This window comes from Hemitrygon akajei, unplaced genomic scaffold, assembly GCF_048418815.1.
Source record: "Hemitrygon akajei unplaced genomic scaffold, sHemAka1.3 Scf000080, whole genome shotgun sequence".
Classification (NCBI taxonomy): Eukaryota; Metazoa; Chordata; class Chondrichthyes; order Myliobatiformes; family Dasyatidae; genus Hemitrygon; species Hemitrygon akajei.
This window is the reverse complement of record NW_027331966.1, coordinates 1,163,940-1,189,801: the sequence shown is the minus strand read 5'-3', so window position 1 is coordinate 1,189,801 and position 25,862 is coordinate 1,163,940. Positions and strand designations below refer to the sequence as shown.

The window sequence follows — 25,862 nt, the reverse complement described above, 5'->3', positions numbered from 1 at the left end:
GTACCGCCTCAACTTCCTCAAAACTACCCGTCCCTCCACCCTTCGTCATGCCACCCTTGATGAAATGATGCACTGTCCTCTTCAGGCTGTAGAGCGGGGAAGGTATCTTTAATGGATTTCTGTGCAAACTGGAGGCGAGGTTTGAAGGTGCGAGTTGGTTCGCGTCAATCAAGACCAACTTCTACAGGGGACAGGGAGAGCGGGAGAGGGGATGGGAGGAGATTACGGAAGGGAGTGGGGAAAGGGAAGTGAAGAAGAGGAGGAAAGTTGAGTGAAACCATCATCACCCCTTGGTCCTCTATCTCCCCTCACCGTGCATATTACTTTCCCTCTCCCCACTCCTGTCTTTCCACTCACTCTACATTCTCTCAACCCTCTCGCTCTCCACCCACATTCTCGCCTCTAGCTGTGCACCTCTCGTTCAGTACCCCTCTCACCACCACTATACTCCCCTCTGCACATCCTTTTTGTTCTTCATTCCCCTCTCCCCCGGTCTGGAGAGGGGTTCCCCTCTCCCACCACTGGTGCCATGGTGACGACACTGATGCTGTATGGGTTCTAATGCCCTTCCCTTGGACAACATCAGTGGTGTGGATAGAGTAGACTTGCAGCTTGGGGAACTTCCGGTCTTCCATAAAGAAAAAATACTGCCCAGGCTTGCGCCCTGGAAACTTTCCAAAGCGCAAATCCATGGTCTATCGAGACTAACGGAGGCCTGCGATACCTAGAAAGTTAAAACACTTCCTGTAACAGATTATGTTTCTTGTAACAGGGTGCGGACTCTCTAAAAATTGTTCCTCTTAACCCCGCAGATAAAGCCTCACTGGACGAGTTCCCCGGTCTGTACTGACAAAGAAATGGCGTGACATATTCCCAAAACTAGTAGCGCCACAGTTGCCCCTTTAATCACCCTCGTTCTGTCGCGTCCAATGGGAGGGAACCCCGGAATATCGAGCTGCCAATCCTGCCCTTCTTGCAGCCAAGTCTTACTAATGGCTACCATATCGTAATTCCTTGTGTTGATCCAAGACCTGAGCTCATCCCCCTTTCCTTCATTACCTCTTTGCATTGAAATATACGCAGTTCACGTTAGTCGCAACATACCCAATATTTTTAATTCCTGACTTTGTCCGAAATCTTAACAATTTCTGTGTGAGAAACTTGGTTAAGTACATGGATGGGAGGGCATGATCTGACGGATTTACAGTTCGACACAGAGACCGGGAGCAGTGGGTGGAAATCGCAATACCCCCAACCCCCGCCTCACCCCACAATACCCCCAACCCCCCCCCCCCCCCCCCCCCCCAGCGTCGGATTGCAGAACCGGAACCATGTGCGGTAAAACTGTCGCTGTGGGATTCCGAGACGAGGGCCGCAATCTCAACCATGACTAACATATTCGCCACTGTGGATAAATAACTGGTTAGTTTAATCATTCTGACCAGACGCACCGCCTCTCACTCATCCATGACTCCTCACTGCCGATCCCCGTCACAATGGACTCTTCTTCCGGCCTCTTCCTCTCCCCTTCCAAATCGCTCCATTCTCCTCGCCACCCAAAACACTGAACTCTCCTTTCTACGAACCCGGTCAGTTTACCATACCCTCCGCACTGCACACATTCACTCATTTTGCTGCAAACTCGTCTCCCCCTCCCCTTCCTCGAAGCCATTTTCCCTCACCTCTCCTTCCTCGCTGCCCCTATCGCTCACCCACACCACCTCGGTACACTGCACACCCATCCTCCCTCACCCCTTTCTGTCGCTCAACACACCTCCCCCCAATTCCGCCTTTCCCTCCCAACCTCGGCAAAAAAGACCTCCCACTCCCTTTCTCTTACCCCTCTATCCCTTTCTCTCTACCTCGCTCTCCTCACTCCAGCTCTCTCCCCTTGCTCCAACCATCTCTAAAGCCCTCTCTCTATATCCCCCGTGACTGTCCACTCAACATCATACATTGACAGGCATGATGTGGCCATCACTGAATCGTGGCTGAAGGATGATTGCAGTTGGGAGCTGAATGCCCGAGGTTACATGTTATATCAGAGGGATAGGAAGGTAGGCAGAGTGGGTAGTGTGGCTCTACTGGTAAAGAATAGCATCAGATCAGTAGGAAGATGTTACATAGGATTGGAAGTTGTTGAATCTTTGTGGGTTGAATTAAGAAACAGCAAGTGTAAAAAGACGCTGATGACAGTTATATAGAGGCCTCTAACAGAGGCTGGGAGGTGGACCACAGGTTACAACAGGAAATAGAGAACGCGAGTCAAAAGGGCAATGTTATGGTAGTCATGAGACATGTTAACATGATGGTCAATTGGAAAAATCAGGTTGGTAATAAATCTCAAGGGAGCGAGTGTGTTGAATGCCAGAGGGATAGCCTTTTAGAGCAGTTTGTCGTTGAGCCTACTATGGGATGAGCTATACTGGATTTGGCTGCTATATAATGAACGGGAGGCGATTAGGGAGCTTAAGGTAGAAGAACCCTGAGGAAAATGTGGTCGCAACATTAGTGCGAGCAACTAAACATTAGAAGGGAAAAGATGAAATATGAATGCAAGCTAGCAAATAATATCAAAGTGGAATACAAAAGTTTTTTCCCCAAGTCAAGTATGTTAAAAATAAAAAAGATAAATTGGAGTGGATCAAGGACCGCTAGAAAGTGAGGCAGGAGAAATAATAACCGGGTACAATGAGATGGCTGATGAAACTAAATCAGTATTTTGCATCAGTCTTCACTGTGGAAGACACTGACAACACCGCTGATATTGTGGTGTGTGATGGAAGAGAAGAAGGTGCAGTTACTATTACAAGAGAGAAGGTGCTCAAAATACTGAAAGACCTAAAGGTACACAAGTCACCGTGACCAGAAGAACTGCACCCTGGGGTGCTGAAAGAGGTAGCGTTATTGATTCTGCTGGCATTAGAAATTATCTTGCGATAATCATTAGACTCCAGCATGGTGTTGGAGGACTGGAAAACTGCAGATGCCACTCCACTCTTTAAGAAAGGAGAAAGGCAGCAGAAGGGCATCTATAGACCAGTTAGCCTGACCTCAGTTGTTGGGAAGATGTTAGAATCAATTGTTAAGGATGAGGTGATGCAGTACCTGGTGACACAGGACAAGATAATACAAAGTCAGCATGGTTTCCTTCAGGGAAAATCCTGCCTGACGACTCGTTTGGAATTTCTCAAGGAGATTACAAGTAGGTTAGATAACGGTGATGCATTGGATGTTGTACATTTGGAACTTCAGAAGGCCTTTGATCAGGTGCACACACATGAACTGCTTACCCGGTTAAGAGTCCATGGTATTACAGGAAAGTCACTAAAATGGTTAGAGCATTGGCTGATTGGCAGGACGCAGCGAGTTAGAATAAAAGGACCCTTTTCTGATTGGTTGTCAGTCACTAGTTCCACAGGGGTCAGTGATGGGACCGCTTCTTTTTATGCTTTATACAAATGATTTAGATAATGAAATAGATTGTTTTGTTGCCAAGTTTTCAGATGATACGAAGGTTGGTGGAGGGGCACTAGTGTTGTGGAAACAGGTAGGATGAAGGATTTAGTTCAGGAGAATGGGCAAGAAAGTGACACATGAAGTACAAGGTGGGAAAATGTACGGTCATACAACTTGGTAGCAGAAACAAATGTGCAGACTATTTTCTAAACTGGGAGAAATTCCAGGAAACTAAGATGCAGGGGGAGATGGGAGTCCTTGTGCAGAACACCATGAAGGTTAACTTACAGGCTCATTCGGTGGTGAGGAAGGCAAATGCCATGTTAGCATTCATTTCAAGCGGTCTAGAATACAAGAGCCATGATCTGATGCGGAGGCCTTATAAGGTACTGGTGAGGCCTCACCTTGAGAATTTTGAACAGCTTTGAGCCCGTCATCTTAGAAAAGATGTGCTGCCATTGGAGAGAGTCCAGAGGCGGTTCACAAGGATGATTCCAGGAATGAAAGGGTTATCACACGAGGAGCGTTAGATGGCTCTGGGTCTGTATTCGCTGGAATTCAGAAGGATGAGAGGAATATCATTGAATCCTTTCAAATGTTGAAAGGCCCGGACAGAGTAGGTGTGGGAAGGATGTTTCCATCGTGGGACAGTCTAGGACAAGAGAGCACAGCCTCGGGATAGAGGGGCGCACTTTCAAAAACAAAGATCCGGAAAAATTTCCCGAGCCAAAGTATGGTGGGTGTGTGGAATTGATTGCCACATGCAGCGGTGGTAGCCAGATCATTGGGTATGTTTAAGGCAGAGATTGACAAGTTCTTCATTGGACATGACAACGAACATCACGGGGAGAAGAGCGGGAACTGGGATTGAGATGGAGGGGAAAAGGTTAAGTCATGATTGAATAGCGGAGCAGACTCGATAGGCGAGATGGCCTCATTCTGCTCCCATGTCTTATGGTCTCTCTCTCTCTCTCCTTCTCTCTTTTCCCCACCATCTCTCCACACACTCACTTTCATCTGCAGCTACCCGCTCTTCACTTTCCACACACAACTTTGTCAACACCTCTCTCCACTTCACACGCCTCTTATTCCTCAGCCTCATTCCATCTCTACCTCCACCCTCATATAAAGATCACTTAACAAGTCAGTAGCTCGGTAACCGCGAACGCTGCAGATTTCAGATTCTCGGTAATGTTCGTTATATTGAGGAAATCACAGTTAGGAACGCCACGGGCTGGTTTATGTATGTTGCCGGGGGTGGGGGGGGGGGGCTCTGGTAGCGGATCCAAATGCAAGACACAGACACTGAAGTACTGGGAGCAGGGCTAAGATTATCCAGAATGCAAGGGAAGTCAGGAGGAAAGGACGCTGGACATGGACACAGGCCCTGGACGAGACAAGCACACCGAGCCTGGTCTAGGACTCAGAATGTCAAAGCGGGATCTGGATGAGGAACTTGGAACTAGATGTCTGGACTAGGACTCCGAGCCAGAGACTGGACAGTGACCCGGAACATGGGTCTTGATTCGGGCTCGGAACCCGGATCCAGTCGAGGACTCGGGACTAGGAACAGACTAGACACAAGATAGCACTGGGATCACAGGGACGTGGCTTGGACTAGACCAGGATCTTGGACGTGGCTAGGGCTGGACGAGGAATCTCCAGCACCAGGCTGGGCGAGGTACTCCTGGGCTCAGTGAGGCACCAGAACTGGATGAGGACACAAAGCTCAGACTTGGACGGGGCTGGAACACGGCGCCCTGACTTGATCTTGGAACACAGAGCCTTGGTGTTGGAGTACAGGGTCACATAGCCGGGACCCCTCCTTGGAAACAGGTCTGAGAGCTGGGGTTCTACACAGAACACAGAACCAGGACCCCTCCTTGGGAACAGGACTTAGGGCCGGGGATCTATACAGAGTCAGGACCCTCCTAAGGCCGGGACTCTTTCCTTGACGGATACTAAACACAGGGACACAAAGAGACAGATCCAAACTCAGTAATAGATACCTCCATATCTTGGCATGCCGAGGCTCCAGTGTCACTCCGGCGGTTGAACTTGATGGCGATACAGGCAAGGTATCAGACGAGATTACAGGCAAGGTAGCAGGCGAAGGAAACTGACGAAGGTTAGTGCCAAAATAACTCTTGATATAAGATGCCGAACTAACTGCCAGAATTTCAGAAGTGCAGGGACAGGAAGAAAGGAGAGAACAGTCCAGCAGACTGAAGATGAATCCCGAAACTGTTTATGGAGCCAGCCCAAAACGAGAATCAGGTGCCTCAATTAAGGCAGCCACTGGACCCAGGGAAAACAGGAAATCCCGGAATGAGGATCGATGAACCGGACCGTAAACCGGAATGCGGATTTCACCGTCCGGACCATGACACTCACTCGAGTACAATCGCATGTTTATTGTGATTCTTTTTCTCAGTTAATCTGAGAGGGGTTAAGTTCAAAGGAGATGTGAGAGGCAAGTTCATTCACACAGAGATTGGTGGGTGTCTGGAATGCCTGGGCTGAAGGTAGAGGCAGATATATTAGAGACTTTTAAGAGACGCTGAGACAGGCACATAAATGTGAAGAACATGGAGGGAGATGGACATTGTGCAGGCACAAGGAATCAGTTTAGTGGCCATTTGGTTGCTAATTTATTTGGCTGAGCTAAACATGATGGGCCGAACTTTGTTGACGTACTTTGTTACGTCAGCAATATTTCCATGTTATTTTCAGTTCGGTGCATTGTTTTACCGTACCGAGCTGCAGAAATCCTTTCAGCATTTTGTCCAACTTTGCCAAATCATTCCTGATTCCCACATCACTCTCTGGGACTGGGAGCCTTTCCCCATCACCAGGTCTGAGGAAAAGCGGGGAATCCTCTGTCACGGTTTCCTTCTCTGTGAGTTCTGTGATTTCCTGTAAACATGGAAGGTGTTGAGTGATGGACTGAGTGAAGGAGAATGGAGAAGACATTACCTGCTCAGTGATGAAACGTCTCAGTGACTTTGATCACAGGAACAGTCACTGGGCAGCCTCTACACCCATTCTGTAAATTACTGGGTTCGATAATTAGCAGCAAAGCACATGACTGTGGAAATTACAAATCAGAATATTATTAGAGTCACAGAGCCCAGCAGCACTGGAACAGGCTTTTCGGCCCTTCTAGTCAATACGGACCCGTTTTTGTTCTTACTGCAAACAACCTGCATACACTTCCCATCCATGTCCTTACCCAAATTTCTCTTTAGTGTCTAACTCGAACCCCCATCCACCACTTCCACTGGCAGCTCATTCCACACTCTCACCAACCTCTGAGTGAAGAATCCCCCTTCAGATTCTCCAAAAATATTTCACCATTCACCCTGAAATATCAAGTGTGACAGTGGGAAATTGTGTATTGAACCGGAGGAAATAGCAGAGGTACTTAATGAATAGTTTACTTCAGTATTCACTATGGAAAAGGATCTTAGTGGTTGTACTGATGACTTGCAGCAGACTGAAAAGCTTGAGCATGTAGATATTAAGAAAGAGGATGTCTTGCAGCTTTTGGAAAGCATCAAGTTGGATAAGTCGCTATGGATATGAACATTTGGAGAGGTATAATATGATTAGTAATAGTCAGCATGACTTTGTGAAGGACAGGTCGTGCCTTACGAGCCCGATTGAATTTTTTGATGATGTAACTAAACACATTGATGAAGAAAGAGCAGTAGATGTAGTGTATATGGATTTCAGCAAGGCATTTGATAAGGTAACCCATGTAAGGCTTATTGAGAAAGTAAGGAGGCATGGGATCCAAGGGGACATTGCTTTGTGGATCCAGAACTGGTTTGCCCACTGAAGGCAAAGAGTGGTTGTAGATGGGTCATATTCTGCATGGAGGCCGGTGACCAGTAGAGTGCCTCAGGGATCTGTTCTGGGACCCTTACTCTTTGTGTTTTTTATAAATGACCTGGATGAGGAAGTGGAGGGATGGGTTGGTAAGTTTGCTGATGACACAAAGGTTGGATGTTTTGTGGATAGTGTGGAGGGCTGTCAGAGTTTACTGCGGGACATTGATAGGATGCAGAACAGGGCTGAGAAGTGGCAGATGGAGTTCAGCCCAGGTTAAGTGTGAAGTGGTTCATTTTAGTAGGTCAAATATGATGGCAGTGAAAATGTCGGGACTGAGATGAGGGGAAATGTCTCCACGCCGAGGGTGGTGAATGTCTGTAAATCCCCACCACAGAGGGTGTTGAAGACTCGGTGATCGTCCTCACATAAAACAGAGGCTGGCAGATTTGTGGAGACCGAGGGATCGAGAAAATGAGGATCGGTAGAAGCATGTGGCTGAGATGGGAGAGTAGCCTCCATCTTGCTGATGGTTAAAGGGGCCGAATGGCCTCCTCCTGTTGTTTCTCACTTAATGTTTCAGTGTTCCTGTCCAGTGAGGCTAGAGGAATGTGAATAGAAATGAGTGTTTATAAACATAGACTGATTTAAATGACAAACACCAGGAAATCTGCAGATGCTGGAAATTCAAGCAACACACACAAAATGCCGGTGGAACGCAGCAGGTTAGGCAGCATCTATAGGGAGAAGCGCTGTCCACGTTTCGGAACGTTTCAGGACTGTCGAAGGGTCTCGGCCCGAAGCGTCGGCACTGCTTCTCCCTATAGATGCTGCCGGACCTGCTGCGTTCCACCAGCATTTTGTGTGTGTTGACGGATTTAAAAGAAACCAGCTCATTTTCTGTGTGGGTCTGAATTGTGTGTCGGGATGGGAAGTGAATCAAAACTATAACTCTGAGAACTCTGTGACCTGGGGCTGGAGGGAAAGGGATCGGGGAAGATATAGAGGGAAAATCTAAATACGTATGGAAATGATATAGGGAAATAATGAAATAATGTGGGAAATGCGGCGGTGCGTAGGGCAGTATGTGAAGGGCGAGGAACAGTCACCGGTCACATGGGAGACCCTCCAGCGAAACGTGATCATGTTTTACCGCAGATCGACAGCATTTGCGGGATTGTTTCCGTGGCCCCGCCCACCGCCTGTGACGCAAAAGAAGCACATTGCGCATGCTCACAGGCCCGAGCCAGGCAGTGATGTTTTTTTCGTTCTTTGTGTAAGTGGGACAGCGGTGGATCCGGGTTCGGGTCGGGATCGGGAGGGGGTCCTCGCCCCCTTGGACGGGGAGCTGGAGACGGATTATTCTCTGCGGGGCAACACCAACAATTTCCCTTCGGTGAGTATTGAAGCCGGTCCCGAGCGGGGAGGTCTGACGTTGAGTGGTGAGTTAACTTTCCCGAACTCAAACAAGAGAAAATCTGCAGATGCTGGAAATGCGAGCAACGCGCACAAAATGCTGGAGGAACTCAGCAGACCGGGCAGCATCTAGGGGAAGAATACAGTCGACATTACCGGCCGAAACCCTTCGGCAGGACTGGAGAATAAAAGGTGGGGGTGGGGAGGGGAGAGAGAAACACAAGGTGATCGGTGAAACCTGAAGGGGGAGGGGATGAACTTTCCCGAACTGGCGGCCTCGCCTCGCTTCCTTCACAGAATCTGCCGGGGTCGGTCCGGGTTGTGAGACCTTCACACCGAACCGTCTGAGATGAGCCGCCGCTCAGCCCCTGTTGTTCTGGTCCTATTAGCAGGATGAAGTAAAACATGTTTCTATCTTGTTACTGACAGAGAATTGTATAATTTGTGTTCCGTGTGTTATCTGAATGTACTTGCCTGTGATGCTGCCACAAGCCAGTGTTTCTCTGTACCTGTACCTTCCCGTACTTGTGCACTTGGCAATAAATTCAACAGGACCTGAGAAATCTCAGTGAGATTTGATTAGTGATGATCATCTTGGCAGCTCGGTAGGTCGAATGTATGAGACAGTACACTGTTAAATGCAAAACCCTGAACAGTGTTGATGATCAGAGGGATCTTAGACTCCAAGTTAATCGCTCCCTGAAAGAGACTGCACAGATTGATCGGGTGGTTAAGAGGGCAAATGGCATGGTTGTCTTTATCAGTTGAAGCATTGAGTTCAAAAGTCGGGAAGTTGTGTTGCAGCTTTATAAAACTAGTTAAACCACATCTGGAGTGCTTCATACAGTTCTGGTCGCCCCCATTCTCGGAAGGATGTCGGGGCTTTGGAGTGGGCGCAGAAAAGGTTTACCAGAATATTGCCTGGATTAGAGGGCCTGAGCTTTAACGGGAGGTTGGACAAAATTGTGTCGTTTTCTCCGGAGCCGTGCCGGCTGGGGAGAGACTGGATAGACGTTTATAAGATTACCAGAGGATTAGAAGCAGTGTCTCAGAAAGGCAGCGTCCATTATCAAGGACCTCCAGCACCCAGGGCATGTGGTTTTCTCAATGTTACCAGCAGGTAAGGAGGTACAGAAGTCTGAAGGCTCTCACTCAGTGATTCAGGAACAGTTTCTTCCCCTCTGCCATCCGATTGCTAAATGGACATTGAACCCTTGAACACTACCTCACATTTAAAATATATAGTATTTCTGTTTGTTGCACGATTTTTAATTTATTCACAGAAACATAGAAAACCTACAGCACAATACAAGCCCTTCGGCCCACAAAGTTGTGCCGACATGTCCCTACCTTAGGAATTACTATGGTTACACATAGCACTCTATTTTTCTAAGCTAGTATTACTTTATTTTTCTCCAGTGTCTCCAGGTACCTATCCAAAAGACCATATTCTACCCACCTCCACCACCTTTGCTGGTAGCCAATTCCACACACTCACCAACCACTCCCTGAGTAAAAAAACTTATCCATAACATTTCCTCTGCAACTACTCCCCAGCACCTTAAACCTGTGCTGTCTTTTCATAACCATTTCAGACCTGGGAAAAAGTCTCTGACTATCCACACGATCAGTGCCTCTCATCATCTTATACACCTCTATCAGGTCACCTCTCATCCTCCGTTGCTCCAAGTAGAAAAGGCCAAATTCACTCAAACTATTCTAATAAGGCATGCTCCCCAATCCAGGCAACATCTGTGTAAATATCCTCTGCACCATTTCTATGGTTTCCACACGCTTCGTGTAGTGAGGCAACCAGAATTGAGCACAGTGGGGTGTGACCAGCGTCACATATAGCTGCAACATTACCTCTCGGTTCCTAAATTCAATCCCACAATTAATGAAGGTCAATGCATCATATGCCTTCTTAACCACAGAGTCAACCTGTGTAGCAACTTTGAGTGTCCTATGGACTGGGACCCCAGGATCCCTCTGATCCTCCACACTGCCAAGAGTCTTACCATTAATGTTATATTCTGCCATCATGTTTGACCTAACAAAATGAACCACTTCACACTTATCTTGTTTGAACTCCATCTGCCACTTTTCAGCCCATTTTTGCATCCTATCAATGTCCCACTGAAACCTCTGACAGCCCTCCACACTATCCACAACTCCCCCAACCTTTGTGTCATCAGCAAACTTGCTAACCCATCCCTCCACTTCCTCATCCAGGTCATTTATCAAAATCACAAAGAGTAAGGGTCCCAGATATACTGTAAATGATTTAGTTGTTTATTTTTATTATCTTATTTTGTTTTTTTTCCCCTTCTATAATATGTATTGCATTGAACTGCTGCTGCACAGTTTTCAAATTTCATGACACACACCGGTGATAATAAACCTGATTCTGATTCTGAGTGGGCAGACAATCTATTTTTCCTGGGGGTTGAAATGTCTAATATATTTAAGGTGAGAGGGGATGTAAGCAGCAAGTTTGTTTCTTTACACAGAATAGTGGGTAGCTGGAAAACTCTGCCTGGGGTGGGAGACCCGAATGGTCACGTGATCCAGTTTGCCCCTCGCATTTAACAGCAGATGGGCAGCACCTGTGCATCTGTTTCCGAGGCCCTGCCCTCCGGATGATGTGACACTCACTTCGCGCATGTTCACTGTCTCCGGCCGGGCGGTGTTTTCTTTTCTGCTCAGTGCTGAAGTGCATCATCTGTGGGATCGAGGGAAGGGTCCTCACCTCCTGGGTGAGGGAGCCAGGGGTCGGGATCACTGTCTGTAGGCTGAAGATATTGCTTTCCCATCGGTGAGTATTGAGACCGATCCCAAGCGGGGAGATCCGATGTTGGCCGTGAGCCCCGAACTGAGGGCCAATTACTCATTTATTTTCCGATTATCTGGGCTGGTCAAAAATGTGTCGACTTCACTTAATCTGCATTGAAACCTGGAGCCCAGGCTGTCTATTTCCGCAGAGTTGAAATGGGAGACCCACCAACAGGTCACGTGAGGCTGTTTACTGCAGATCTGCCCCGCCCTTCATATGTGATGCAAGATGACATGGTGTGTGCTCAGAGTCCCTGGCTGGGTCAGGATGCTTCCTCTATGTTGTGTTGGGGAATCTGATGTTGGTCACTGAGTCTCGTTAACTTACCCCAACTCGCCACGCTTCCTGAGGCTGCTCACATTTGTCCTTGAGCTTTATGGCTGGTGTCTTCTCCCGGACTGGGGTGGGTGAGAAAGGAGAACGTCCCAGGTTGTGGGGATCTTTGATTTCACTGCCTGCTTTACCGAGGGACTGGCAAGTCTAGGGGGGGGGGAGTGGTTTCTGTGATGTGCACGTGGCCAAGTGGTTAAGTAATCTGAAGGTCATGAGTTTGAGCCTCAGGCCAGGCAGTGCGTTGTATCCTTGAGCATGGCACTTAACCACACATTGCTCCTGCACGTTTATAGCCCAGATGGATCAAATCACCTAATCCTGTTCCTGTGTCTTATGTATTACCATGACAGAATAATGACTCCTTCTTATCCTATATTGTTTTGTGATGTGTGAGGGACAATAAAAGATTGTTCACTGAGGTTATTATATTTGGCTTCAACATTTAAATTTCAGTGAGTTTTGTTCTTAGTAACATTAAGCAGAAATGCTTGGTTCTCCTTTTCATTGTTAATGTGCTTCATTATCTCTCTGGTTAATGTTAGACCTGTGGTGAGAGGTTTATTGGAAGAAAAACCCCAACTGGAAGCAAACCATGACTGAAGATGTGGGAACAGCAAGAAGTGAACTGGCCCGAGGACTGAGAGCATCAACTGGAGAGAAGAACTCTGAATCAGCTGACTTGGAGTTCCCAGTGAGTCAGTGAGGAGGAAGTTTGGTGAGTCTCATTTACTCAAACACTGGTCCTTTATACATTACATACCTGTACAATAGAAGGTGGGAAATAGTTGGTGAGACTGAATGTGCCCAGAAGAACCATTTATGCCTCTGTCAGGCACAGTTGCAAGCACTCCAGGTCTGGTAATGTTCTTCCAGCAGCCCAGCCTTTTAAAATCACTTGCATTTTGAGGAAGTCAAATCTGGATAAAGTGGTGGAAATCGGGCAGAATCTCAAGTTGCTGGAGATCTGCACTAAAAACAGAAAATGTTTGAAGTCATCCTGACAAAATGTTATTAACCTGAATTGTAAAGATTGTTCCTCTCCCCACAGCTGTTCCTTACATGCTGAGCAGTTTGGTAATTCCAATTTCTTTGTATTCCATTCACTCTAGATTGGTTTATGTTTCCTGAAATGTACCAGTTTTAATGTGGAAGTGGAAATGGCTCACTCTGTGATAGTTGAACAATAAAGTAACCACAACTTTTCCCTGAAAATTACCCTGGTGCCAATTAGTTTGTTATTCCTAGAAATGGGTCCAGTACAGTTGTTGTGAACAAGGTTTACAAGAATAATCTCAGGAATGTTTGGCGTTACGTATGAGGAGCATTTGATTGTTTTGGACCTGTGCTCAATGGAGTTCAGAGGGACGGTGGGGGTGGTGGGGGATGTTTGGTTAAGTAAACCTACCAAATGCTGAAAAGCCTGGATACAGTGGACATGGAGAGGATGTTTCCATTAGACTGTGATCTGACAGCACAGTCTCAGAATAAAGAAGCTTCCCTTTAAAACTGAGTGGAGAAAAAAAATTGGCCAGAAGATGTCTGATCTGTGGAATTTGTTGCCACAGAGGTTGGTTGAAGCTGCCATTTGGGTATATTTATGACAGAGATTAACATATTGATGATTGCTGAGTAGCTCAGGGTTACAGAAGGAAGGCAGGAATATGGTGTTGGAATGAAAATCAGCTGTGTTTAAATGGTGGGGAAGACCAGATGGATTGAATCACCTAATTCTGTTCCTGACTGAATGATGGCTCCTCCTTATCCCATATTGTTTTGTGATGTGTGAGGGACAATAAAAAAATGTTTACTGAGATCATTATATCAGCTTTCAACGTTTTGTTCTTAGTAACATTAACCAGAAATGTTTGATTCTCCTTTTTATTGTTATTGTGCTTCATTGTCTCTCTGGTTAAAGTTTGACCTGCGGTGAGAGGGTTATTGGAAGAAAAACCCCAACTAGAAGCAAACCACAGCTGAAGACGAGGGAACAGCAACAAGTGAACCAGCCTGAGGACTGAGAGCATTAACTGGAGAGAACAGCTCTGCCTCAAGAGACTCTGAGATTCCATTGATTCAGTCAGGAGAAAGTTTGGTGAGTCTCATTTACTGAAACACTGGTCCTTTAGACATTACATACCTGTATAAGGGAAGGTGGGATACAGTTGGAGTAAGACTGAATGTGCCCAGAACAACCAGTTATGCCTCTGTCAGACCCAGTTGCAATCACTCCAGGTCTGGGAATGAGTTTCCAGCAGCCCAGCCCTTTAAAACCGGTCCCATTCTGTGGAAGTCGAATCTGGATAAAATCACTCAGAGACCGTATGGTACAAACTCTTTATTCCAAGCACCCGGGGCTTACTTAGTTAGTCGCTCAAACAGGAACACTCTGTGACTGTTCCCACCCAATCCACTAACTGACTAACAGTTCCCCTTACACCACAGAGATATCCATCCAGATACCCCCACACAAGACAGGCTGGAGCCCCTAAAGACAAACTACAAAATAGTCATAATGGTTTACACACAGAGAACAGACTGAAGCTATCCTATCTCTACATGTGAATGCGAAAGGAGATAAGCATCTTGAAACTCTAGCTAGCTACCCACAAGAAGAAACATGGCTCAGCACATCGGTTGATTATCAGCAGTTTCTTTCAGAAAAACAGGTTAACGAAGTTTTAACCATTTTACAGACTTTATCCTTCCCTCCTTTTGATCATTACATTATCAACAACGCAGTAACTTTTTACAGAGAAAGCAACTGACAACAGCATTGACTTATCAGTGGGTAAAGACAGTGTACAACAGTAATTGTAACAAAGATATGTACAACTATTAGGACATAATGCAATATCATGCCCCACATGAACAGGCCTTCAAAGATCACCATTTCGACCCTTCGGTGAACCCGTGTAAATCCTGCCCTACTTTCTTGATGCTGTCAATCTCCTTTGCAGTGTGCTCAGAGAGGGATGTAATGTTAGTAGATTCATCAGGGATATACGTGCAGCATTCTGTGTCAATAACAGCACAGGTTCCCTATTTCTCAGCTGGGATAAACTCTAAAGCTGTACAATTCTGTATGACTGTTTGCCAGATTGCAATCATTTCAGTGGATATTTCTGTTACTTGGGCCTGTGTTTCTGTCAGGGCCCCTGCAGTGTTGTGGCCAGCTCCTCAAGTGCTTGTAGCCAAATTGATTATTTCTCGTGAATTCCCGGCTACTCCATAGGAGAGAAAAGTAATCATCCAAAATCGCTCAGTCTCAGTTGTTCCTGTCGGTTGCTGGGCACCTGCAAGTATGGCCAGGATGCATGTTTCCCAGTGTAGGAAGTTCCGTTTGATGGGGGCCTGAGACACCATCCCTCAAAACACCGACAGCCACAGTCATCTCTGACTGGACCACAGGTCCTCATCTCACATCCCCGGATGTTATTTGAGAAAGCCCAGGCTGAGAGTTCCTCACTCTGGTTGAGCGGGATTACTGACATTGGAATCAGAGTGTTAGCATGCTGTGGAATTTCAACACAAACCCAGCAGGCCCCTAGTTCTACCTGTTTGGCACAGGTATGACAGAAAGACAGAAATGTGTTAACATGGGGGCCCCCGGGTGCTGGGGTGAGCACTCTCAAAGACATAAACATGAACACCACTAACAACCAATTCATTTTCCATTAGTCTGAGAGAGACCTTGTACTCAGTTCCTTCAGTAACATGTTTGGTGCCTAATGATGTATCCACCGAGATGAGTTTCACAGCCGTGGGACTGGTCGGTAACACCTGATATGGTCCTCTCCACTGAGGTCCAAGATTCCCTTAATCCCAGTTCTTCATCAGGAAAAAAAATCCCAGGTTCCATGGTGGGATAGTCACTCCTCTCTGCAGAGTACCGGTAGTTCTCTTCTTTGTAAGCCTGTCATACCTGTGAATGTATGCTTGGAACATTTTGGTTAGTTGGCATATATATTTCCTCATGTCTTCCCCTCGGGTATGAATATCCAATTTTGCTGGTAGACATTCTGGGTGCAATGGTACACAAGGTCTTAGTCCCCAGGGTGTCTTCATGGACCATCCATAAATGATTTCAGCTGGTGACAACCCTGTTTTCCCCTGTGGGGTAACCCTCATGTGGAACTAGGTAACTGTAGGACCTTCAACCAAGTGAGTCCGGTCTCCACTGTTAGTCTGGCCAGTTTACTCTTCAGAGTGCCATTGGCTCTCTCTACTCTGCCAGTGGCCCGTGGGTGGTGTACACAGTGGAATTGTTGCTTGATAGCTAGTTCATTACGTACGCCTTTGTTTACTTTCATCACGAAGTGTGGGTCATTGTCAGAGCTCAGCATCTCTGCCCGGACGTACCTGGGAATTATTTCCCGTAATAATACCTTCACAACAGTCATAACAGTATTATTGGTAGTTGGAACAGCTTCAACCCATCTACTAAACACATCTATAATATCTAAGCAGAATCTATAGCAATGTACTGTAGGCAATTCAATAAAATCAACTTGTAGACACAAAAAGGTCCACCTGGCAAGGGACTCGTACCCGGTGTGCAGGGTACAGGTTACCAAATATTCCCTCCTTTCCCAGGTGTGTACAATTATGTATATGATCGACCAATATTGGTAAAAACTGTGTAGGAACACAAACCTGTCCCACTGGGGTGATCCATATACCTAGGTTGGGGTCTTTCTGGCACCCCATCTGGGACCACAGTTTTCACTCCTCCACAGAGGCGTCCCCCTGAGAAGAACAAAACTCGAGGTAGCTGTAGAGCGGTGAGTAAGTTGTTTACAAAGGTGGCATTACTAATGGGGTGGCCAGAGGAAGTCAGGAATCCCCACGTTCCCAGAGAGCCCCGTAGTCATGTACAATTCCAAATGCATAACGGGAGTCTGTGTAAACGTTCCCACTTTAGTCTGTTGCTAGGATACAGGCATGAGTCAGAACAAACAGCTCAGCCTTCTAGGCAGAGACAGCTGCTTCAAAAGAGGCCTGTTCAATTACTTCACTGTCCATCACTATTGCATAGTCAGAATATTGTTATCCTGCTGGATCCACAAAAGAGCTTCCATCCTCATAAAACATTGCCTTGGGATTGAGGGGATATTGCTAAATGGATGGGAGAGTCTATCCTTCTTTCGTGGTGATCCAGACAGGGGGGCAGTTGGTGCGACAGACTTCTTGGCCTGAAATTGCACAGAGATGGGGTACAGCGTCTTGGGATTGGTCAATATTAAAAGGTTGTCTTACCAGATATCCCATCTTCACCTCAGACCCCTTCCCGTATTGGACTAGACCCGCGGCCAAGTCTTGCCAGTCTCCCTCGGTGCTGGAGGCTTGTTTTGTTAGGGTGTAGGCTAGGAACCCTGGGCTCTTTGGCTTGAACCCAGTGCAAACCCTAATGGTGGTATGGGGAACTACCAGTTCTGTCTGTCGCCAAAGGAAATCTGGAAATTCGGCCAGTAATGCAATACCGTCTCTTCCTTTAACCTGTCTAATCATCGTGACTGGGAACTTCTGTCCGTCGAGGGGTGCATAATATTGGCTTTCCTCAGTGGCGCACCCCATAGGGTCAAAGCACAGAGTCACATGAGGGTCGGCTGCTGGCAGAAGGAGTGGAGTCCAAATTAAGTGCCCTCCACTTGGGGGTCGGAAACTGGGGCAGCTGTCGGTTGTTCACCTGTCAACGGTGACTGCATTGTCTGTGCAAAGAATCTCGACTTCCAACAGACAGAGCAAGTCTCTCCCTGCAAGATTACACCCCCGTCTGGTGGTGACTGTAAATGAAACCTCACACTGGTTCCCCTGGAATTCCACCTGCAGTGACTGGGTACGTGAATACGTACGTTCCGTGCCTTCGAACCCAAATAGAGTGATTGTAGCGTCTGATAGCTGGAATCCCTTTTCCGATACTATTTCCTGATCGAGAGTGGTTGTGGTTGCCCTCATATTAATCATAAACGGAACTGGATTTCCAGCAACTTGCAATATTACATTGGGCTCTACCTGAGGGTTGGCACTCATGGTTGGAAGCATCTTCTTGTCAATTTCTAAATGGGTTGTTGTCCCCACCTGTCCCTTGGTAGGTTTTTGTTCCCATTTCTGTTCCTCAGATATAGCCCGCTCACGTCCTTCTTCCCGCTGAAAATATTCACCTTTAATATTAGTTCCCTGCGGGTTGATCAGGATTTGAAAGTTGGGTCCTAATGATATGTCAAAGCTCGTCACATTCGATTTCGGTCATTGTCAGGCCAATCCATATTATTTGTTTTAATCATGTTGGCTAACTTAGTTGGTAAGCATTGGAGCAGTAAGGCATTGAACTGGGGGGTCAGATTCCCATCATTAAAGGCTTGGTCTCCTGCGAAGGTGCCATAGCAGGCCACAAATCACTTCCAATAGTCTGGTCCCGATTCCCCAGGCTTAGGTTTGCATTCAGGTACTCCAGTGATGTTTGCAGGTTGCTGGAGAGTCCTTTCCAAAGCTTGAATAATCTGGTCTGTCTGTTCATTCTCATTATGGTTTCCCGCCTGTAACTCCTGATAGGTTTGGTATCTCAATTCTGTCTTCCATTTCTGCCCTTCACAGCTGAGAGAATCATGCAGCAGAGACTGAATAAATCTTGCAGAGTCGCATTAAACATTTGTATCGTTCTGTGGACTTACTGAGCAAACAAACTGTGCTGGTTTTTCTTTTCTATCTGGGGCCTGATTCATGATCATTATCATTTCTTGAGGCTTCCGGGGAGCATGTACAGGAATCACTGAGGGCTGTCCCTCCTCCTAGTCCTAGGGGGAGCGTTTGCTACTGCTGTTCAGGAGGATTTAAACTAATGTGGCAGGGGGATAGGAACAAGTGCAGAGAGACAGAGGGCTGCAAAATGAGAGTAGAAACAAAAAGTAGTAAGGTGAAAAGTAAAAGTGGCTTGCAGTAAAATCCAGGGCAAAAATCAAAAAGGGCCACTTTTCAACATAATTGTATACAATTGTACAATTGTAAAATTGTACAACATTTTATACAACATAATTGTATAAAAACAAGCCTGAAGGCTTTGTGTGTCAATGCAAGGAGCATTCGTAATAAGGTACATGAATTGAATGTGCAGATAGTTATTAATGAATATGATATAGTTGGAATCACAGAGACATGGCTCCAGGGTGACCAAGGATAGGAGCTCAACATCCAGGGATATTCAATATTCAGGAGGGATAGACAGGAAAGAAAAGGAGGTGGGGTAGCGTTGCTGGTTAGAGAAGAGATTAACGCAATAGAAAGGAAGGACATTAGCCTGGAGGATGTGCAATCGATATGGGTAGAGCTGCATAACACTAAGGGGCATAAAACGCTGGTGGGATTTGTGTCCAGGCCACCTAATAGTAGTAGTGAAGTTGGGGATGGCATTAAACAGGAAATTAGAAATGCGTGCAAAAAAGGAACAGCAGTTATAATGGGTGACTTCAATCTACATATAGATTGGGTGAAACAAATTGGTAAGGGTGCTGAGGAAGAGGATTTCTTAGAATGGGTGCGGGATGGTTTTCTGAACCAACATGTTGAGGAACCAACTAGAGAGCAGGCCATTCTAGACTGGGTATTGAGCAATGAGGAAGGGTTAATTAGCAATCTTGTCGTGCGAGGCCCCTTGGGTAAGAGTGACCATAATATGGTGGAATTCTTCATTAAGATGGAGAGTGACATAGTTAATTCAGAAACAAAGGTTCTGACCTTAAAGATGGGTAACTTTGAAGGTATGAGAAGTGAATTAGCTAAGATAGACTGGCAAATGATGCTTAAAGGGTTGACGGTGGATATGCAATGGCAAGCATTTAAAGATTGCATGGATGAACTACAACAAGTGTTCATCCCAGTTTGGCAAAAGAATAAACCAGGGAAGGTAGTGCACCCATTGCTGACAAGGGAAATTAGGGATAGTAAATTAGCCAGAAAAAAGTGGCATAACTGAGAACTGGGAGAAATTCAGAGTCCAGCAGAGGAGGTCAAATGGCCTAATTAGGAAAGGGAAAAAAGATTATATTAGAAAGCTGGCAGAGAACATAAAAACTGACTGTAAATCTTTTATAGATATGTGAAAAGAAAAAGATTGGTTAAGACAAATGTAGGTCGCTTACAGTCAGAAACAGGTGAATTGATCATGGGAAACAAGGATATGGCAGACCAAGTGAATAACTACTTTGGTTCTGTCTTCACTAAGGAGGACATAAATAGTCTTCTGGAAATAGTAGGGGACCGAGATGGAGGAACTAAGGGAAATATATGTTAGTAGGGAAGTTGTGTTAGGTAAATTAAAGGGATTAAAGGCAGATAAATCCCCAGGGCAAGATGGTCTTCATCCCAGAGTGCTTAAGGAAGTAGCCCAAGAAATAGTGGATTCATGTTACGTATCCAGGCAACAATAAATATATGCGAGTTAGGCAAGGGTTTTTATAACAAATAACACGTTTATTAAACACTGAAAACAACCCCCCCAAAAGTAAACAAACACTAACGTAACCGGAAAACAACTGCTGTGCGGCAGCTTCACAGTTCTTAAAGCGGTATTGCCAAAAGTTCAAAGTACTCAGTCCATTTAAAAGGAGAGACTTTTTAAGGCGATTTAAATTCTCTTCCACGTCGTTGTCCTTCGATCCCCGGCGTCGAACTTTCCCACGAAGAATTATATGAAATGTAACGGTTTAAAGGCACTGACCTCTTCTTCCACGCTATTCTCAATCTCCTGCTTCCCGCAGAGATTAACACGAGAACAGTCAACGAAATCCTTCCGAATGAGGATCAAGTAAGGTCGAACCCAATCCACCGCCAAAATTCGATTTTCCTCGATTTTTAACTTCCGAACTCCAAATTTCACTCTCCACTAGCAGTATTGTAAAGAAACTGCTGGCAATGACCTTTTAAACTTTAGGCATTAGATAAAACTTCATTTTCCAACTAAACTGCAGCATCACATTAAATCACGCAGTGGCATGAAGTCAACTTGGCAAATCCAGCCACGAACTGCCCCTCCCCACAGGGTGGGTCTTCCTTTTATAACCTGTAAAAAAAACCTGTCACATGACCTCTACTGGCGGGAAAATGACGTCACTCCACCATCACAAGACCATTACCTCAAGTCCAGTATAACTTCAACCCCAGTCACGTGACACGGATACGTAACACCTCCCTCCAAAAAAAACATTTTTGGTCTGACAAGAACAAAAATTTTAACAATTACTTACAAGAAAAACAAATGTATAAATTATATAACATACACAATATACAATACCATCATATAACATCTTACAACTCACAATACAGTAGGAGTGTTACAATTTTTAAAAAAAACCACTCCATAAAAAAAATTACATTGTACATTCAACATCGAGATAGACAATCAGCAACCACATTATCTTTACCTTTAACATGAGTTATCACATTATTGTACTCTTGTAACATCAAACTCCAATTTAATAATCTTCTGTTTTGGTTTTTCATCTTACTCAGAAAAACTAACGGATTATGATCAGTATAAACAATAAGTGGTTTCTGAGTTGTACCAACATATACCTCAAAATATTCTAAAGCTAAAACAAGAGATAACAATTCTTTCTCTATTGTCAAATAGTTTCTTTGATGCTTATTAAATTTCTTAGAAAAGAAAGCTACTGGATGATCAACCTCATCACCCTCATTCCTTTGCATTAATACTGCTCCCGCAGCCTCATCACTAGCATCTACAGCTAATGAAAAAGGTTTTCCAAAGTCAGGTGCCTTAAGCACAGGTTGTTGACATATCATTGTTTTCAATTTTTCAAATGCTTCTTGACAAGGCACTGTCCACACAAACTTCACATTCTTCTGCAAAAGGTTAGTTAATGGAAGGGCAACATTAGTAAAATTCTTACAAAATTTTCGATAATATCCTACCATTCCCAAGAATCTTCTAAGAGTTTTTTTCCCCGTTGGAGTGGGAATCTCTAAAATTGCCTGAACTTTTGCCTGAACAGGAGCTACCTTACCTTGACCCACAACATAACCAAGGTAAGTCACAGTGGCATGTCCAAATTCACTCTTAGCTAAATTAATAGTCAAGTTAGCTTTTGAAAGCCTTTCAAACAATTTCTCCACCGCAATAATGTGTGCTTCCCAAGTATCATTTCGTGTCACTAAATCATCAATATAAGCATCAGTATCTTTCAATCCCTGAATCACAGAGTTAATCATCCTCTGGAAAGTACCTGGGGCATTCTTCATCCTAAATGGAAGATCATTATACTCATATAACCCAGATGGAGTTACAAATGCAGAAATCTCTCTACCTCTGTCCTTTAATGGAGCACACCAATACCCTTTTGATAAATCAATCTTTGTAAGGAACTTTGCTTTTCCAACTTTATCTACACAATCATCTACTCTAGGAATTGGATATGCATCTGTTTTCGTTACAGCATTCACCTTCCTATAGTCCGTACAAAACCTTATACTACCATCAGGTTTTGGCACCATAACACATGGCAAACTCCAATTCGAGTTAGAATGTCTAATAATATCATTCTCTAGCATGTATTCAATTTCTTTCTCAGCAAGTTCACATTTTTCCTTGTTCATCCTATATGGATGTTGTTTGATAGGTTTGGCATCTCCAACATCTACATCATGTGAAGCTATAGTAGTCCTTCTCAGAACATCTGGAAACAAATCCTTATATTTAAAAATTAATTCCTTCATCTGTTGTTTCTGCTCTAGCTGTAAATGTGCTAATTTCTGATCCATATTTTCCAGAATGGTTGAATTTGGTAACCTAACAGAAACAATGTTAGATTTAGAATGAAAGTCAGATGAATCATCTATCATGTTCCTAGTTAAATCAAACTCATTCTCACTAACCACAACAGTCACAGTATCAGATTGTTTCTCAAAATATGGTTTAATCATATTTATATGGCAAAGTTGTGTTGAACTCCTACGATCTGCAGTTTTTATTACGTAATCCACATCATTGATTCTAGACACAATTTCATAAGGACCATGAAATCTAGCTTGTAAAGGATTTGTCTGCACTGGGAAAAGAACCAACACCTTATCTCCAGGCTTAAACATCCTCATCCTAGCTTCTTTATCATACCAAGTTTTCATTTTCTCTTGCGCCAACTTTAAATTTTCCTTGGCTAAGCTACAAGCTTTATGTAACCTGTCCTTAAATTTCAAAACATAGTTCAACAAATTAGTGTGTACTTCCTTACTAATCCACTGTTCTTTCAATAAAGCTAAAGGTCCTCTATCTCTATGCCCAAACACAAGTTCAAATGGACTAAAACCTGAAGATTCCTGTACCGATTCGCTTACTGCAAATAAAAGTAAGCTTATACCCTCATCCCAGTCACTTTCATTTTCCACACAATATGTCCTAATCATATTCTTGAGAGTAGAATGAAACCTCTCCAAGGCACCTTGCAATTCTGGATGGTATGCAGACGAAGTGATTTGCTTAGCTCCCAATTTATAAACTATCTGTTGAAACAATCCAGACATAAAATTACTGCCTTGATCAGTTTGTATTTCCTTAGGTAATCCAAAATAAGTAAAGAATTTTATAAGAGCCTTTGTTACAGTTTTAGCTTTTATATTCCTAAGTGGTACTACCTCTGGAAACCTAGACGAAGTACACATGATAGTCAACAAATACTGAGAACCAGTTTTTGTCTTTGGTAATGGACCAACACAATCTACAATAACTTTAGAAAACGGTTTGCCAAATGCTGAAATAGGTTGTAATGGAGCTACTGGTGTAACCTGATTTGGTTTACCCACAATTTGACAAGTATGGCACGTTTTACAAAACATCGCCACATCTTTTCTTAGACCAGGCCAGTAAAAATGTTTTAAAATCTTGTCCACAGTTTTCCTTACCCCTTGATGTCCACCTAAAGGCACACTATGAGCTAAAGTCAAAATCTCATTCCGATAAACTTTAGGAACAACTACCTGGTAAACAACATTCCATTCCTCACTTGCAGGAATTGTAGGCGACCTCCACTTCCTCATCAACACTCCTTTTTCCAAGTAATATCCTACTGACACCTTCTCAATTTCACTACCTAGTAAAGTTTGTTCCCTTAATTTTATAATCTCAGGGTCTCTATTCTGCTCTGCTATCATCTCCTTCTGAGACAGATATAAATCTTCATAGTCAGACTTACTCCCAGAATCTTGTTCAAACAACGAAGGTAAGAAAGTCTCTGACACATCCTCAAAACTCAAATCCTGAGTTGAGCAGTCCTGAGTAACAACCTCATTCTGCACTTCAATTTTTTTGCCATAGCTCTAGTCACAACACAGGAAAAATCTGTGTTAGAATTCATCTCTGGTTCCTCTGACTCCATTGTCAAATGCACTTCAGGAAAAACTTGTCCACCTGCCAAGTCATTACCCAACAATAAAGAAATACCCTTCACAGGTAAGCTATGCTGTAATCCTACTTTAACAAATCCTGTAACTAACTGTGACTTTAAATTTACTTCATGTAAATGTACAGGCATAAAATCACTCGCAACACCTCTTACGTAATTCACCTCACCAGTATCACTCTCTTCATTAAACTTCAACACACTGTCTAATATCAGTGATTGAGAAGCTCCAGTATCCCTAAGGATTTTTATTGGCACCAGAGTAGATCCTTCTTTCAAGGATACAAACCCTTCAGTTATAAAATGATCATATCCCTTTCTAACTTGGTCAGACTCTAACAAATCCTCATTTGTGTTTACCAAACCCTGTAATTTTACAGTTGCTTCAGTATGTTGCACACAAGCATCTGGAACTGCTTCCTTCTCTTTCTTTTTCAGTTTGAAACAGTTAGCTATTACATGGCCAAATTTCTTACAATAGTTACAAATAAGACCAAACTGTTTTTCTTTCACAGGTTTTCCTTCCTCCTTACCTTTCTCATTAACCTCTGATATAATTTCTGATTTACCTTGAGTCTCCATGTTATTTTTCCTCTTAAAAATTCTGCTCTGAGGAAATTTATTCTTATGGATTAAAACATACTCATCAGCTAATCTAGCACAGTCCTGCAATTTATCAGTACCCCTCTCATTTAAGTAGGTCCTTACTTCAACAAGAATGCTTCTTTTAAATTCCTCCATTAAAATCAGCTCTTTCAATGTATCATAGTCCCCATTTACATTTTTAGAAGAAACCCATCTCTCAAAACACATAGCTTTATCATAGGCAAATTCCACATAAGTCTATTCCACAGACTTTTTCAAACTTCTGAATCTTTCCCTATACGCTTCTGGGACTAATTCGTATGATTTGAGAATATTCATTTTCACAATATCATAATCTAATGCTTGCGCAGCAGTTAAAGCTGTGTAAACTTGTTGTGCTTTACCTTTAATTACACTCTGTAACAACACTGACCATTTATCTTTTGGCCACTCTGACATCCGAGCAATAGTTTCAAAATGTTGAAAATATCTTTCCACTTCTGTTTCACTAAATGGAAGGACCAATTTAATTACTTGACTAGCAATAAACGGTTTTTTAGATCCAGAAGACTGATTCCCAGACCTTAATTTCTCCATTGCATATTCAAAATTCTCTCTGTTTCTGTTCAGCCTCTAATTTACAATGCTCTAACATCATTTGTTCGATTTGCAACTGCATCTCCAGATTACTTATTGGAAACGATTCTAAAACCGTATCATCAAAAACACCAGAATCCACATAATGAGACGCGATTTTTCTCTGTATAACAGCCTTAGAAGTAGTCTGCAAAATACCTTTAAGTTGCAATCTACGAGCTATATCAGACAATTCAGTTTTTTTAGCCTTCGCTAACAAATCCGCATCTGGCGAATCCAGAAACTCATCAATATTCATCGTTGCCGAATACCATTCACAAGCCAATCAAACAAACAAATCGAGTATTCCCCGTTTCCAAAACACAGACTCAAAAGTTAACAAGCATATAAACTCAAACGAT

General features: G+C 44.1%; 3 protein-coding genes across 3 annotated transcripts in view; 2 read left to right on the top strand and 1 right to left on the bottom strand.

Moving 5' to 3' along the window:
• LOC140722568 (uncharacterized) overlaps nt 1–25,862 on the bottom strand; it is a 424,481-nt gene that overhangs the window by 210,376 nt on the left and 188,243 nt on the right. The gene's annotated exons all lie outside the window — the stretch shown is intronic.
• The window catches only part of LOC140722569 (uncharacterized), a 196,381-nt gene that overhangs the window by 162,901 nt on the left and 7,618 nt on the right, over nt 1–25,862 (top strand). The window lies entirely within an intron of this gene.
• Nucleotides 8,540–25,862, top strand: part of LOC140722576 (uncharacterized) — a 168,382-nt gene continuing 151,059 nt past the window's right edge. Inside the window, exons 1-3 of the mRNA XM_073037292.1 lie at nt 8,540–8,686; nt 12,415–12,587; nt 13,788–13,964. The gene's annotated coding sequence lies outside the window, so the exon portion shown is untranslated. The remainder of the gene's footprint in view (nt 8,687–12,414; nt 12,588–13,787; nt 13,965–25,862) is intronic.